Raw genomic sequence first — 14,263 nt, 5'->3', positions numbered from 1 at the left:
GGGTCAAGTCTCAAAAACTAGTCCAGGACAAAGATTAATCGTAGACGTTAAAGGTTTTAAGGTCGGGCTGGGGATAGAGATATAAGCTGAGACCAAGATAATGCTTAGGGAATTAAACTGGGAAGCAAACGGCATGTCATAACAATTTTACAAACCCAATATCCAGTCCTGTCGATCTTCGAGATTGGTCGTATGCCTGTATATTTGGAGACATTTTGTCGATGGCTGATTTAAAAGCTTCCTCCATGGGTATCAGCCACCATTTTTACGTATCTCAACATAAACTTTATGATCAATGGATGAGACATGGTTCAACACACATGAAAAGCACCGAACATATCTTTAGGATAACCCGCTTGTTATTATACCAGGAATTTGGGACGTGCATTTTCATGCCAGGTGAGTTGACGGTCCGTCGTCGCGTACCTTCCTGGAACCACCCTGATTACCATCTATGGTCCGATCTATTGTTTTGAGCAGCTATTCATATTTTTCCATTAAGTTTTGCCCGATTTTACGAGTAAACATGCTTTTCTGGATATACTATTATGCATCCCACTGAATGTCGAGTTAGGTCGATGTAGAGTTATTTCGATATATATATGCTATTTGTAGCTGTATGCAGATTTTAGGGATACAGGGGTAAGCCCAGCTACCTAAAACAGGGGTTTTCTATTTCCGACAGTACTTTAATTATCTTGAATGTTCAAAACAACTTTTGAAATAGTCACGTTGAGAGATCTTTTTCTCGAATATTCGGGAATTTTAATTATTCGTGTATTAGACAAGAGGACGAAAAATTCCTGTCATACTTAAAGTAAACTAAAGCCTGGCCCCGATTCGTGAATAATGTACGTCAATAGCCATTCAATGTGGTTTCTTTCAGTTCTTGTTTCGGGACATAAAATCCATACAATCAAGGCTACATTTTTCACGGGAATATATGCTACCACTTGTGGCGGATTTAGAATATTAAGAACTCATTTCGTTATGATAATCTGCAAAATCCGAAAACCAAAGAGTGAGCACTGATTCCATTTTTCAAAACCGAATGTCTTTTGTTTTCACGACCAAGCCAGAAGCAACTGGTCGCTCCAATGCATTTGCTACAAAATGCCCCAAAACTACCAAGGCTACAGCCGGCAATCGGAAGCGTTGCATCGGTATGTCACGTGACATCGTCATGCTGAAGAGTTTGACGCTGAAGACAGGATTAAGCTGAAATTGCCATGAAGGTCCAGCACGGTAGATTAACGACGGTATCGTGTATATTAGCTTGTCACGTAGAAGGAAGTCCTGCACTGGTAGACGTAACGTCAGTATCATGTATATTAGCTTGTCACAAGAAGGTCCTGCACAGAATAAGGTCATGCTGTCACATGAAGGTAGACCAACGTCAAGTATCATGTATATTAGCTTGTCACGAAAGAAGGTCGGTATCGTGTTGATTAGTATTGTCAGCAGCACAGTAGACTAACGTTCGAAGTATCGATGACTATCACGTTGATCATCCTGATATCATGTATATTAACATGTATATGAGCTTGTCACATGAAGGTCCAGCACAGTAGACTAACGTCAGTATCATGTATATTAGCTTGTCACATGAAGGTCCTGCACAGTAGACTAACGTCAATTATCATGTATATTAGCTTGTCACATGAAGGTCCTGCACAGTAGACTAACGTCAGTACCATGTATATTAGCTTGTCACATGAAGGTCCAGCACAGTAGACTAACGTCAGTATCATGTATATTAGCTTGTCACATGAAGGTCCCAGCACAGTAGACTAACGTCAGTATCATGTATATTAGCTTCTGTCACTATGAAGGTCCTGCACAGTAGACCTAACGTCAGTATCATGTATATTAGCTTGTCACACGAAGGTCCTGCACAGTAGACTAACGTCAGTATCATGTATATTAGCTTGTCACATGAAGGTCCTGCACAGTAGACTAACGTCAGTATCATGTATATTAGCTTGTCACATGAAGGTCCAGCACAGTAGACTAACGTCAGTATCATGTATATTAGCTTGTCACATGAAGGTCCTGCACAGTAGACTAACGTCAGTATCATGTATATTAGCTTGTCACAAGAAGGTCCTGCACAGTAGACTAACGTCAGTATCATGTATATTAGCTTGTCACATGAAGGTCCTGCACAGTAGACTAACGTCAGTATCATGTATATTAGCTTGTCACATGAAGGTCCTGCACAGTAGACTAACGTCAGTATCATGTATATTAGCTTGTCACAAGAAGGTCCTGCACAGTAGACTAACGTCAGTATCATGTATATTAGCTTGTCACATGAAGGTCCTGCACAGTAGACTAACGTCAGTACCATGTATATTAGCTTGTCACATGAAGGTCCAGCACAGTAGACTAACGTCAGTACCATGTATATTAGCTTGTCACATGAAGGTCCAGCACAGTAGACTAACGTCAGTATCATGTATATTAGCTTGTCACATGAAGGTCCTGCACAGTAGACTAACGTAGACATGTATATTAACGTCAGTATCATGTATATTAGCTTGTCACAAGAAGGTCCAGCACAGTAGACTAACGTCAGTATCATGTATATTAGCTTGTCACAAGAAGGTCCTGCACAGTAGACTAACGTCAGTATCATGTATATTAGCTTGTCACAAGAAGGTCCTGCACAGTAGACTAACGTCAGTACCATGTATATTAGCTTGTCACATGAAGGTCCAGCACAGTAGACTAACGTCAGTATCATGTATATTAGCTTGTCACATGAAGGTCCTGCACAGTAGACTAACGTCAGTATCATGTATATTAGCTTGTCACATGAAGGTCCTGCACAGTAGACTAACGTCAGTATCATGTATATTAGCTTGTCACATGAAGGTCCTGCACAGTAGACTAACGTCAGTATCATGTATATTAGCTTGTCACAAGAAGGTCCTGCACAGTAGACTAACGTCAGTATCATGTATATTAGCTTGTCACATGAAGGTCCAGCACAGTAGACTAACGTCAGTATCATGTATATTAGCTTGTCACATGAAGGTCCAGCACAGTAGACTAACGTCAGTATCATGTATATTAGCTTGTCACATGAAGGTCCTGCAAGGACTAACCAGTATCATGTATATATTAGCTTGTCACAAGAAGGTCCAGCACAGTAGACTAACGTCAGTACCATGTATATTAGCTTGTCACATGAAGGTCCTGCACAGTAGACTAACGTCAGTATCATGTATATTAGCTTGTCACATGAAGGTCCAGCACAGTAGACTAACGTCAGTATCATGTATATTAGCTTGTCACATGAAGGTCCTGCACAGTAGACTAACGTCAGTACCATGTATATTAGCTTGTCACATGAAGGTCCTGCACAGTAGACTAACGTCAGTACCATGTATATTAGCTTGTCACATGAAGGTCCTGCACAGTAGACTAACGTCAGTATCATGTATATTAGCTTGTCACAGAAGGTCCTGCACAGTAGACTAACGTCAGTATCATGTATATTAGCTTGTCACATAGAAGGTCCAGCACAGTAGACTAACGTCAGTATCATGTATATTAGCTTGTCACAAGAAGGTCCTGCACAGTAGACTAACGTCAGTATCATGTATATTAGCTTGTCACATGAAGGTCCTGCACAGTAGACTAACGTCAGTATCATGTATATTAGCTTGTCACATGAAGGTCCAGTAGCTAACGTCAGTAGACTAACGTCAGTACAGTCTAACGTGTATATTAGCTTGTCACATGAAGGTCCTGCACAGTAGACTAACGTCAGTATCATGTATATTAGCTTGTCACATGAAGGTCCTGCACAGTAGACTAACGTCAGTACCATGTATATTAGCTTGTCACATGAAGGTCCAGCACAGTAGACTAACGTCAGTATCATGTATATTAGCTTGTCACATGAAGGTCCTGCACAGTAGACTAACGTCAGTATCATGTATATTAGCTTGTCACATGAAGGTCCTGCACAGTAGACTAACGTCAGTATCATGTATATTAGCTTGTCACATGAAGGTCCAGCACAGTAGACTAACGTCAGTATCATGTATATTAGCTTGTCACATGAAGGTCCTGCACAGTAGACTAACGTCAGTATCATGTATATTAGCTTGTCACATGAAGGTCCAGCACAGTAGACTAACGTCAGTACCATGTATATTAGCTTGTCACATGAAGGTCCAGCACAGTAGACTAACGTCAGTATCATGTATATTAGCTTGTCACATGAAGGTCCAGCACAGTAGACTAACGTCAGTATCATGTATATTAGCTTGTCACATGAAGGTCCTGCACAGTAGACTAACGTCAGTATCATGTATATTAGCTTGTCACATGAAGGTCCTGCACAGTAGACTAACGTCAGTATCATGTATATTAGCTTGTCACATGAAGGTCCAGCACAGTAGACTAACGTCAGTATCATGTATATTAGCTTGTCACATGAAGGTCCTGCACAGTAGACTAACGTCAGTATCATGTATATTAGCTTGTCACAAGAAGGTCCTGCACAGTAGACTAACGTCAGTATCATGTATATTAGCTTGTCAAGAAGGTCCAGCACAGTAGACTAACGTCAGTATCATGTATATTAGCTTGTCACATGAAGGTCCAGCACAGTAGACTAACGTCAGTATCATGTATATTAGCTTGTCACATGAAGGTCCTGCACAGTAGACTAACGTCAGTATCATGTATATTAGCTTGTCACAAGAAGGTCCTGCACAGTAGACTAACGTCAGTACCATGTATATTAGCTTGTCACATGAAGGTCCTGCACAGTAGACTAACGTCAGTATCATGTATATTAGCTTGTCACATGAAGGTCCAGCACAGTAGACTAACGTCAGTACCATGTATATTAGCTTGTCACAAGAAGGTCCTGCACAGTAGACTAACGTCAGTATCATGTATATTAGCTTGTCACATGAAGGTCCAGCACAGTAGACTAACGTCAGTATCATGTATATTAGCTTGTCACATGAAGGTCCTGCACAGTAGACTAACGTCAGTATCATGTATATTAGCTTGTCACATGAAGGTCCTGCACAGTAGACTAACGTCAGTATCATGTATATTAGCTTGTCACATGAAGGTCCTGCACAGTAGACTAACGTCAGTATCATGTATATTAGCTTGTCACATGAAGGTCCTGCACAGTAGACTAACGTCAGTATCATGTATATTAGCTTGTCACATGAAGGTCCAGCACAGTAGACTAACGTCAGTATCATGTATATTAGCTTGTCACATGAAGGTCCAGCACAGTAGACTAACGTCAGTATCATGTATATTAGCTTGTCACAAGAAGGTCCTGCACAGTAGACTAACGTCAGTACCATGTATATTAGCTTGTCACAAGAAGGTCCTGCACAGTAGACTAACGTCAGTATCATGTATATTAGCTTGTCACATGAAGGTCCAGCACAGTAGACTAACGTCAGTATCATGTATATTAGCTTGTCACAAGAAGGTCCAGCACAGTAGACTAACGTCAGTATCATGTATATTAGCTTGTCACAAGAAGGTCCTGCACAGTAGACTAACGTCAGTATCATGTATATTAGCTTGTCACATGAAGGTCCTGCACAGTAGACTAACGTCAGTATCATGTATATTAGCTTGTCACATGAAGGTCCAGCACAGTAGACTAACGTCAGTATCATGTATATTAGCTTGTCACAAGAAGGTCCTGCACAGTAGACTAACGTCAGTACCATGTATATTAGCTTGTCACATGAAGGTCCAGCACAGTAGACTAACGTCAGTATCATGTATATTAGCTTGTCACATGAAGGTCCAGCACAGTAGACTAACGTCAGTACCATGTATATTAGCTTGTCACATGAAGGTCCTGCACAGTAGACTAACGTCAGTATCATGTATATTAGCTTGTCACATGAAGGTCCTGCACAGTAGACTAACGTCAGTATCATGTATATTAGCTTGTCACATGAAGGTCCTGCACAGTAGACTAACGTCAGTATCATGTATATTAGCTTGTCACATGAAGGTCCTGCACAGTAGACTAACGTCAGTACCATGTATATTAGCTTGTCACATGAAGGTCCTGCACAGTAGACTAACGTCAGTATCATGTATATTAGCTTGTCACATGAAGGTCCTGCACAGTAGACTAACGTCAGTACCATGTATATTAGCTTGTCACATGAAGGTCCTGCACAGTAGACTAACGTCAGTATCATGTATATTAGCTTGTCACATGAAGGTCCAGCACAGTAGACTAACGTCAGTATCATGTATATTAGCTTGTCACATGAAGGTCCTGCACAGTAGACTAACGTCAGTATCATGTATATTAGCTTGTCACATGAAGGTCCTGCACAGTAGACTAACGTCAGTATCATGTATATTAGCTTGTCACATGAAGGTCCTGCACAGTAGACTAACGTCAGTATCATGTATATTAGCTTGTCACAAGAAGGTCCTGCACAGTAGACTAACGTCAGTATCATGTATATTAGCTTGTCACATGAAGGTCCAGCACAGTAGACTAACGTCAGTATCATGTATATTAGCTTGTCACATGAAGGTCCTGCACAGTAGACTAACGTCAGTATCATGTATATTAGCTTGTCACATGAAGGTCCAGCACAGTAGACTAACGTCAGTATCATGTATATTAGCTTGTCACATGAAGGTCCTGCACAGTAGACTAACGTCAGTATCATGTATATTAGCTTGTCACATGAAGGTCCAGCACAGTAGACTAACGTCAGTATCATGTATATTAGCTTGTCACATGAAGGTCCTGCACAGTAGACTAACGTCAGTATCATGTATATTAGCTTGTCACATGAAGGTCCTGCACAGTAGACTAACGTCAGTATCATGTATATTAGCTTGTCACATGAAGGTCCAGCACAGTAGACTAACGTCAGTATCATGTATATTAGCTTGTCACATGAAGGTCCTGCACAGTAGACTAACGTCAGTACCATGTATATTAGCTTGTCACATGAAGGTCCAGCACAGTAGACTAACGTCAGTATCATGTATATTAGCTTGTCACATGAAGGTCCAGCACAGTAGACTAACGTCAGTATCATGTATATTAGCTTGTCACATGAAGGTCCTGCACAGTAGACTAACGTCAGTATCATGTATATTAGCTTGTCACATGAAGGTCCTGCACAGTAGACTAACGTCAGTACCATGTATATTAGCTTGTCACATGAAGGTCCTGCACAGTAGACTAACGTCAGTACCATGTATATTAGCTTGTCACATGAAGGTCCTGCACAGTAGACTAACGTCAGTATCATGTATATTAGCTTGTCACATGAAGGTCCTGCACAGTAGACTAACGTCAGTACCATGTATATTAGCTTGTCACAAGAAGGTCCTGCACAGTAGACTAACGTCAGTACCATGTATATTAGCTTGTCACATGAAGGTCCTGCACAGTAGACTAACGTCAGTATCATGTATATTAGCTTGTCACAAGAAGGTCCTGCACAGTAGACTAACGTCAGTATCATGTATATTAGCTTGTCACAAGAAGGTCCTGCACAGTAGACTAACGTCAGTATCATGTATATTAGCTTGTCACAAGAAGGTCCTGCACAGTAGACTAACGTCAGTATCATGTATATTAGCTTGTCACAAGAAGGTCCTGCACAGTAGACTAACGTCAGTATCATGTATATTAGCTTGTCACAAGAAGGTCCTGCACAGTAGACTAACGTCAGTATCATGTATATTAGCTTGTCACATGAAGGTCCTGCACAGTAGACTAACGTCAGTATCATGTATATTAGCTTGTCACATGAAGGTCCTGCACAGTAGACTAACGTCAGTATCATGTATATTAGCTTGTCACAAGAAGGTCCAGCACAGTAGACTAACGTCAGTATCATGTATATTAGCTTGTCACAAGAAGGTCCTGCACAGTAGACTAACGTCAGTATCATGTATATTAGCTTGTCACAAGAAGGTCCTGCACAGTAGACTAACGTCAGTATCATGTATATTAGCTTGTCACATGAAGGTCCAGCACAGTAGACTAACGTCAGTATCATGTATATTAGCTTGTCACAAGAAGGTCCTGCACAGTAGACTAACGTCAGTATCATGTATATTAGCTTGTCACAAGAAGGTCCTGCACAGTAGACTAACGTCAGTATCATGTATATTAGCTTGTCACAAGAAGGTCCAGCACAGTAGACTAACGTCAGTATCATGTATATTAGCTTGTCACATGAAGGTCCTGCACAGTAGACTAACGTCAGTATCATGTATATTAGCTTGTCACAAGAAGGTCCTGCACAGTAGACTAACGTCAGTACCATGTATATTAGCTTGTCACATGAAGGTCCTGCACAGTAGACTAACGTCAGTACCATGTATATTAGCTTGTCACATGAAGGTCCTGCACAGTAGACTAACGTCAGTATCATGTATATTAGCTTGTCACATGAAGGTCCTGCACAGTAGACTAACGTCAGTACCATGTATATTAGCTTGTCACATGAAGGTCCTGCACAGTAGACTAACGTCAGTACCATGTATATTAGCTTGTCACATGAAGGTCCTGCACAGTAGACTAACGTCAGTATCATGTATATTAGCTTGTCACAAGAAGGTCCTGCACAGTAGACTAACGTCAGTATCATGTATATTAGCTTGTCACATGAAGGTCCTGCACAGTAGACTAACGTCAGTATCATGTATATTAGCTTGTCACATGAAGGTCCTGCACAGTAGACTAACGTCAGTATCATGTATATTAGCTTGTCACATGAAGGTCCTGCACAGTAGACTAACGTCAGTATCATGTATATTAGCTTGTCACATGAAGGTCCTGCACAGTAGACTAACGTCAGTATCATGTATATTAGCTTGTCACAAGAAGGTCCAGCACAGTAGACTAACGTCACAGTAGACTAACGTCAGTCCTGCACAGTAGATTAACGTTGTCATGTACATGAAGGTCCTGCACAGTAGACTAACGTCAGTATCATGTATATTAGCTTGTCACAAGAAGGTCCTGCACAGTAGACTAACGTCAGTATCATGTATATTAGCTTGTCACATGAAGGTCCTGCACAGTAGACTAACGTCAGTATCATGTATATTAGCTTGTCACATGAAGGTCCAGCACAGTAGACTAACGTCAGTATCATGTATATTAGCTTGTCACAAGAAGGTCCTGCACAGTAGACTAACGTCAGTATCATGTATATTAGCTTGTCACAAGAAGGTCCTGCACAGTAGACTAACGTCAGTACCATGTATATTAGCTTGTCACATGAAGGTCCTGCACAGTAGACTAACGTCAGTACCATGTATATTAGCTTGTCACATGAAGGTCCAGCACAGTAGACTAACGTCAGTATCATGTATATTAGCTTGTCACATGAAGGTCCTGCACAGTAGACTAACGTCAGTATCATGTATATTAGCTTGTCACATGAAGGTCCTGCACAGTAGACTAACGTCAGTATCATGTATATTAGCTTGTCACATGAAGGTCCAGCACAGTAGACTAACGTCAGTATCATGTATATTAGCTTGTCACATGAAGGTCCTGCACAGTAGACTAACGTCAGTACCATGTATATTAGCTTGTCACATGAAGGTCCTGCACAGTAGACTAACGTCAGTATCATGTATATTAGCTTGTCACATGAAGGTCCAGCACAGTAGACTAACGTCAGTATCATGTATATTAGCTTGTCACATGAAGGTCCAGCACAGTAGACTAACGTCAGTATCATGTATATTAGCTTGTCACATGAAGGTCCTGCACAGTAGACTAACGTCAGTATCATGTATATTAGCTTGTCACATGAAGGTCCTGCACAGTAGACTAACGTCAGTATCATGTATATTAGCTTGTCACATGAAGGTCCTGCACAGTAGACTAACGTCAGTATCATGTATATTAGCTTGTCACATGAAGGTCCTGCACAGTAGACTAACGTCAGTATCATGTATATTAGCTTGTCACAAGAAGGTCCAGCACAGTAGACTAACGTCAGTATCATGTATATTAGCTTGTCACATGAAGGTCCAGCACAGTAGACTAACGTCAGTATCATGTATATTAGCTTGTCACATGAAGGTCCTGCACAGTAGACTAACGTCAGTATCATGTATATTAGCTTGTCACATGAAGGTCCAGCACAGTAGACTAACGTCAGTATCATGTATATTAGCTTGTCACAAGAAGGTCCTGCACAGTAGACTAACGTCAGTATCATGTATATTAGCTTGTCACAAGAAGGTCCTGCACAGTAGACTAACGTCAGTATCATGTATATTAGCTTGTCACAAGAAGGTCCAGCACAGTAGACTAACGTCAGTATCATGTATATTAGCTTGTCACATGAAGGTCCAGCACAGTAGACTAACGTCAGTATCATGTATATTAGCTTGTCACATGAAGGTCCTGCACAGTAGACTAACGTCAGTATCATGTATATTAGCTTGTCACAAGAAGGTCCTGCACAGTAGACTAACGTCAGTACCATGTATATTAGCTTGTCACATGAAGGTCCTGCACAGTAGACTAACGTCAGTATCATGTATATTAGCTTGTCACAAGAAGGTCCAGCACAGTAGACTAACGTCAGTATCATGTATATTAGCTTGTCACATGAAGGTCCAGCACAGTAGACTAACGTCAGTACCATGTATATTAGCTTGTCACATGAAGGTCCTGCACAGTAGACTAACGTCAGTATCATGTATATTAGCTTGTCACATGAAGGTCCTGCACAGTAGACTAACGTCAGTATCATGTATATTAGCTTGTCACAAGAAGGTCCTGCACAGTAGACTAACGTCAGTATCATGTATATTAGCTTGTCACATGAAGGTCCAGCACAGTAGACTAACGTCAGTATCATGTATATTAGTATATTAGCTTGTCACATGAAGGTCCAGCACAGTAGACTAACGTCAGTATCATGTATATTAGCTTGTCACATGAAGGTCCTGCACAGTAGACTAACGTCAGTACCATGTATATTAGCTTGTCACATGAAGGTCCAGCACAGTAGACTAACGTCAGTATCATGTATATTAGCTTGTCACATGAAGGTCCTGCACAGTAGACTAACGTCAGTATCATGTATATTAGCTTGTCACATGAAGGTCCTGCACAGTAGACTAACGTCAGTATCATGTATATTAGCTTGTCACATGAAGGTCCAGCACAGTAGACTAACGTCAGTACCATGTATATTAGCTTGTCACATGAAGGTCCTGCACAGTAGACTAACGTCAGTATCATGTATATTAGCTTGTCACATGAAGGTCCAGCACAGTAGACTAACGTCAGTACCATGTATATTAGCTTGTCACATGAAGGTCCAGCACAGTAGACTAACGTCAGTATCATGTATATTAGCTTGTCACATGAAGGTCCAGCACAGTAGACTAACGTCAGTATCATGTATATTAGCTTGTCACATGAAGGTCCTGCACAGTAGACTAACGTCAGTATCATGTATATTAGCTTGTCACATGAAGGTCCTGCACAGTAGACTAACGTCAGTATCATGTATATTAGCTTGTCACATGAAGGTCCCTGCACAGTAGACTAACGTCAGTACCATGTATATTAGCTTGTCACATGAAGGTCCTGCACAGTAGACTAACGTCAGTATCATGTATATTAGCTTGTCACAAGAAGGTCCTGCACAGTAGACTAACGTCAGTACCATGTATATTAGCTTGTCACAAGAAGGTCCAGCACAGTAGACTAACGTCAGTATCATGTATATTAGCTTGTCACATGAAGGTCCTGCACAGTAGACTAACGTCAGTATCATGTATATTAGCTTGTCACATGAAGGTCCAGCACAGTAGACTAACGTCAGTATCATGTATATTAGCTTGTCACATGAAGGTCCTGCACAGTAGACTAACGTCAGTACCATGTATATTAGCTTGTCACAAGAAGGTCCAGCACAGTAGACTAACGTCAGTATCATGTATATTAGCTTGTCACAAGAAGGTCCTGCACAGTAGACTAACGTCAGTACCATGTATATTAGCTTGTCACAAGAAGGTCCAGCACAGTAGACTAACGTCAGTATCATGTATATTAGCTTGTCACATGAAGGTCCAGCACAGTAGACTAACGTCAGTACCATGTATATTAGCTTGTCACATGAAGGTCCTGCACAGTAGACTAACGTCAGTATCATGTATATTAGCTTGTCACATGAAGGTCCTGCACAGTAGACTAACGTCAGTATCATGTATATTAGCTTGTCACATGAAGGTCCTGCACAGTAGACTAACGTCAGTATCATGTATATTAGCTTGTCACAAGAAGGTCCTGCACAGTAGACTAACGTCAGTATCATGTATATTAGCTTGTCACATGAAGGTCCAGCACAGTAGACTAACGTCAGTACCATGTATATTAGCTTGTCACATGAAGGTCCAGCACAGTAGACTAACGTCAGTATCATGTATATTAGCTTGTCACATGAAGGTCCTGCACAGTAGACTAACGTCAGTACCATGTATATTAGCTTGTCACATGAAGGTCCTGCACAGTAGACTAACGTCAGTATCATGTATATTAGCTTGTCACATGAAGGTCCTGCACAGTAGACTAACGTCAGTATCATGTATATTAGCTTGTCACAAGAAGGTCCTGCACAGTAGACTAACGTCAGTATCATGTATATTAGCTTGTCACATGAAGGTCCAGCACAGTAGACTAACGTCAGTATCATGTATATTAGCTTGTCACATGAAGGTCCTGCACAGTAGACTAACGTCAGTATCATGTATATTAGCTTGTCACATGAAGGTCCTGCACAGTAGACTAACGTCAGTATCATGTATATTAGCTTGTCACATGAAGGTCCTGCACAGTAGACTAACGTCAGTATCATGTATATTAGCTTGTCACATGAAGGTCCTGCACAGTAGACTAACGTCAGTATCATGTATATTAGCTTGTCACATGAAGGTCCAGCACAGTAGACTAACGTCAGTATCATGTATATTAGCTTGTCACATGAAGGTCCTGCACAGTAGACTAACGTCAGTATCATGTATATTAGCTTGTCACATGAAGGTCCAGCACAGTAGACTAACGTCAGTATCATGTATATTAGCTTGTCACAAGAAGGTCCAGCACAGTAGACTAACGTCAGTATCATGTATATTAGCTTGTCACAAGAAGGTCCTGCACAGTAGACTAACGTCAGTATCCAGCACATGTATATTAGTATATTAGCTTGTCACATGAAGGTGCCAGCACAGTAGATGTATAACGTCAGTATCATGTATATTAGCTTGTCTGCCATGAAGGTCCTGCACAGTAGACTAACGTCAGTACCATGTATATTAGCTTGTCACAAGAAGGTCCTGCACAGTAGACTAACGTCAGTACCATGTATATTAGCTTGTCACATGAAGGTCCTGCACAGTAGACTAACGTCAGTATCATGTATATTAGCTTGTCACAGGTCCAGAAGGACTAACGTCAGTATCATGTATATTAGCTTGTCACATGAAGGTGCACAGTAGACTAACGTCAGTATCATGTATATTAGCTTGTCACATGAAGGTCCTGCACAGTAGACTAACGTCAGTATCATGTATATTAGCTTGTCACATGAAGGTCCTGCACAGTAGACTAACGTCAGTACCATGTATATTAGCTTGTCACATGAAGGTCCTGCACAGTAGACTAACGTCAGTATCATGTATATTAGCTTGTCACATGAAGGTCCAGCACAGTAGACTAACGTCAGTATCATGTATATTAGCTTGTCACATGAAGGTCCAGCACAGTAGACTAACGTCAGTATCATGTATATTAGCTTGTCACATGAAGGTCCAGCACAGTAGACTAACGTCAGTATCATGTATATTAGCTTGTCACATGAAGGTCCTGCACAGTAGACTAACGTCAGTATCATGTATATTAGCTTGTCACATGAAGGTCCAGCACAGTAGACTAACGTCAGTATCATGTATATTAGCTTGTCACATGAAGGTCCTGCACAGTAGACTAACGTCAGTACCATGTATATTAGCTTGTCACATGAAGGTCCTGCACAGTAGACTAACGTCAGTATCATGTATATTAGCTTGTCACATGAAGGTCCAGCACAGTAGACTAACGTCAGTATCATGTATATTAGCTTGTCACATGAAGGTCCTGCACAGTAGACTAACGTCAGTATCATGTATATTAGCTTGTCACAAGAAGGTCCTGCACAGTAGACTAACGTCAGTATCATGTATATTAGCTTGTCAC

The 14,263-nt window shown here is 41.0% G+C and overlaps 1 long non-coding RNA gene across 2 annotated transcripts in view; it reads left to right on the top strand.

Annotated features, from left to right (window-relative positions):
* Positions 1–14,263, top strand: part of LOC124285236 — a 35,006-nt gene that overhangs the window by 19,327 nt on the left and 1,416 nt on the right. The gene's annotated exons all lie outside the window — the stretch shown is intronic.

The sequence above is a fragment of the Haliotis rubra genome, unplaced genomic scaffold, assembly GCF_003918875.1.
Source record: "Haliotis rubra isolate DU_JTF1 unplaced genomic scaffold, ASM391887v1 Scf355, whole genome shotgun sequence".
NCBI lineage: Eukaryota > Metazoa > Mollusca > Gastropoda > Lepetellida > Haliotidae > Haliotis > Haliotis rubra.
Note: the sequence above shows the minus strand (reverse complement) of the source record. Positions and strands in the feature narration are given on the sequence as shown.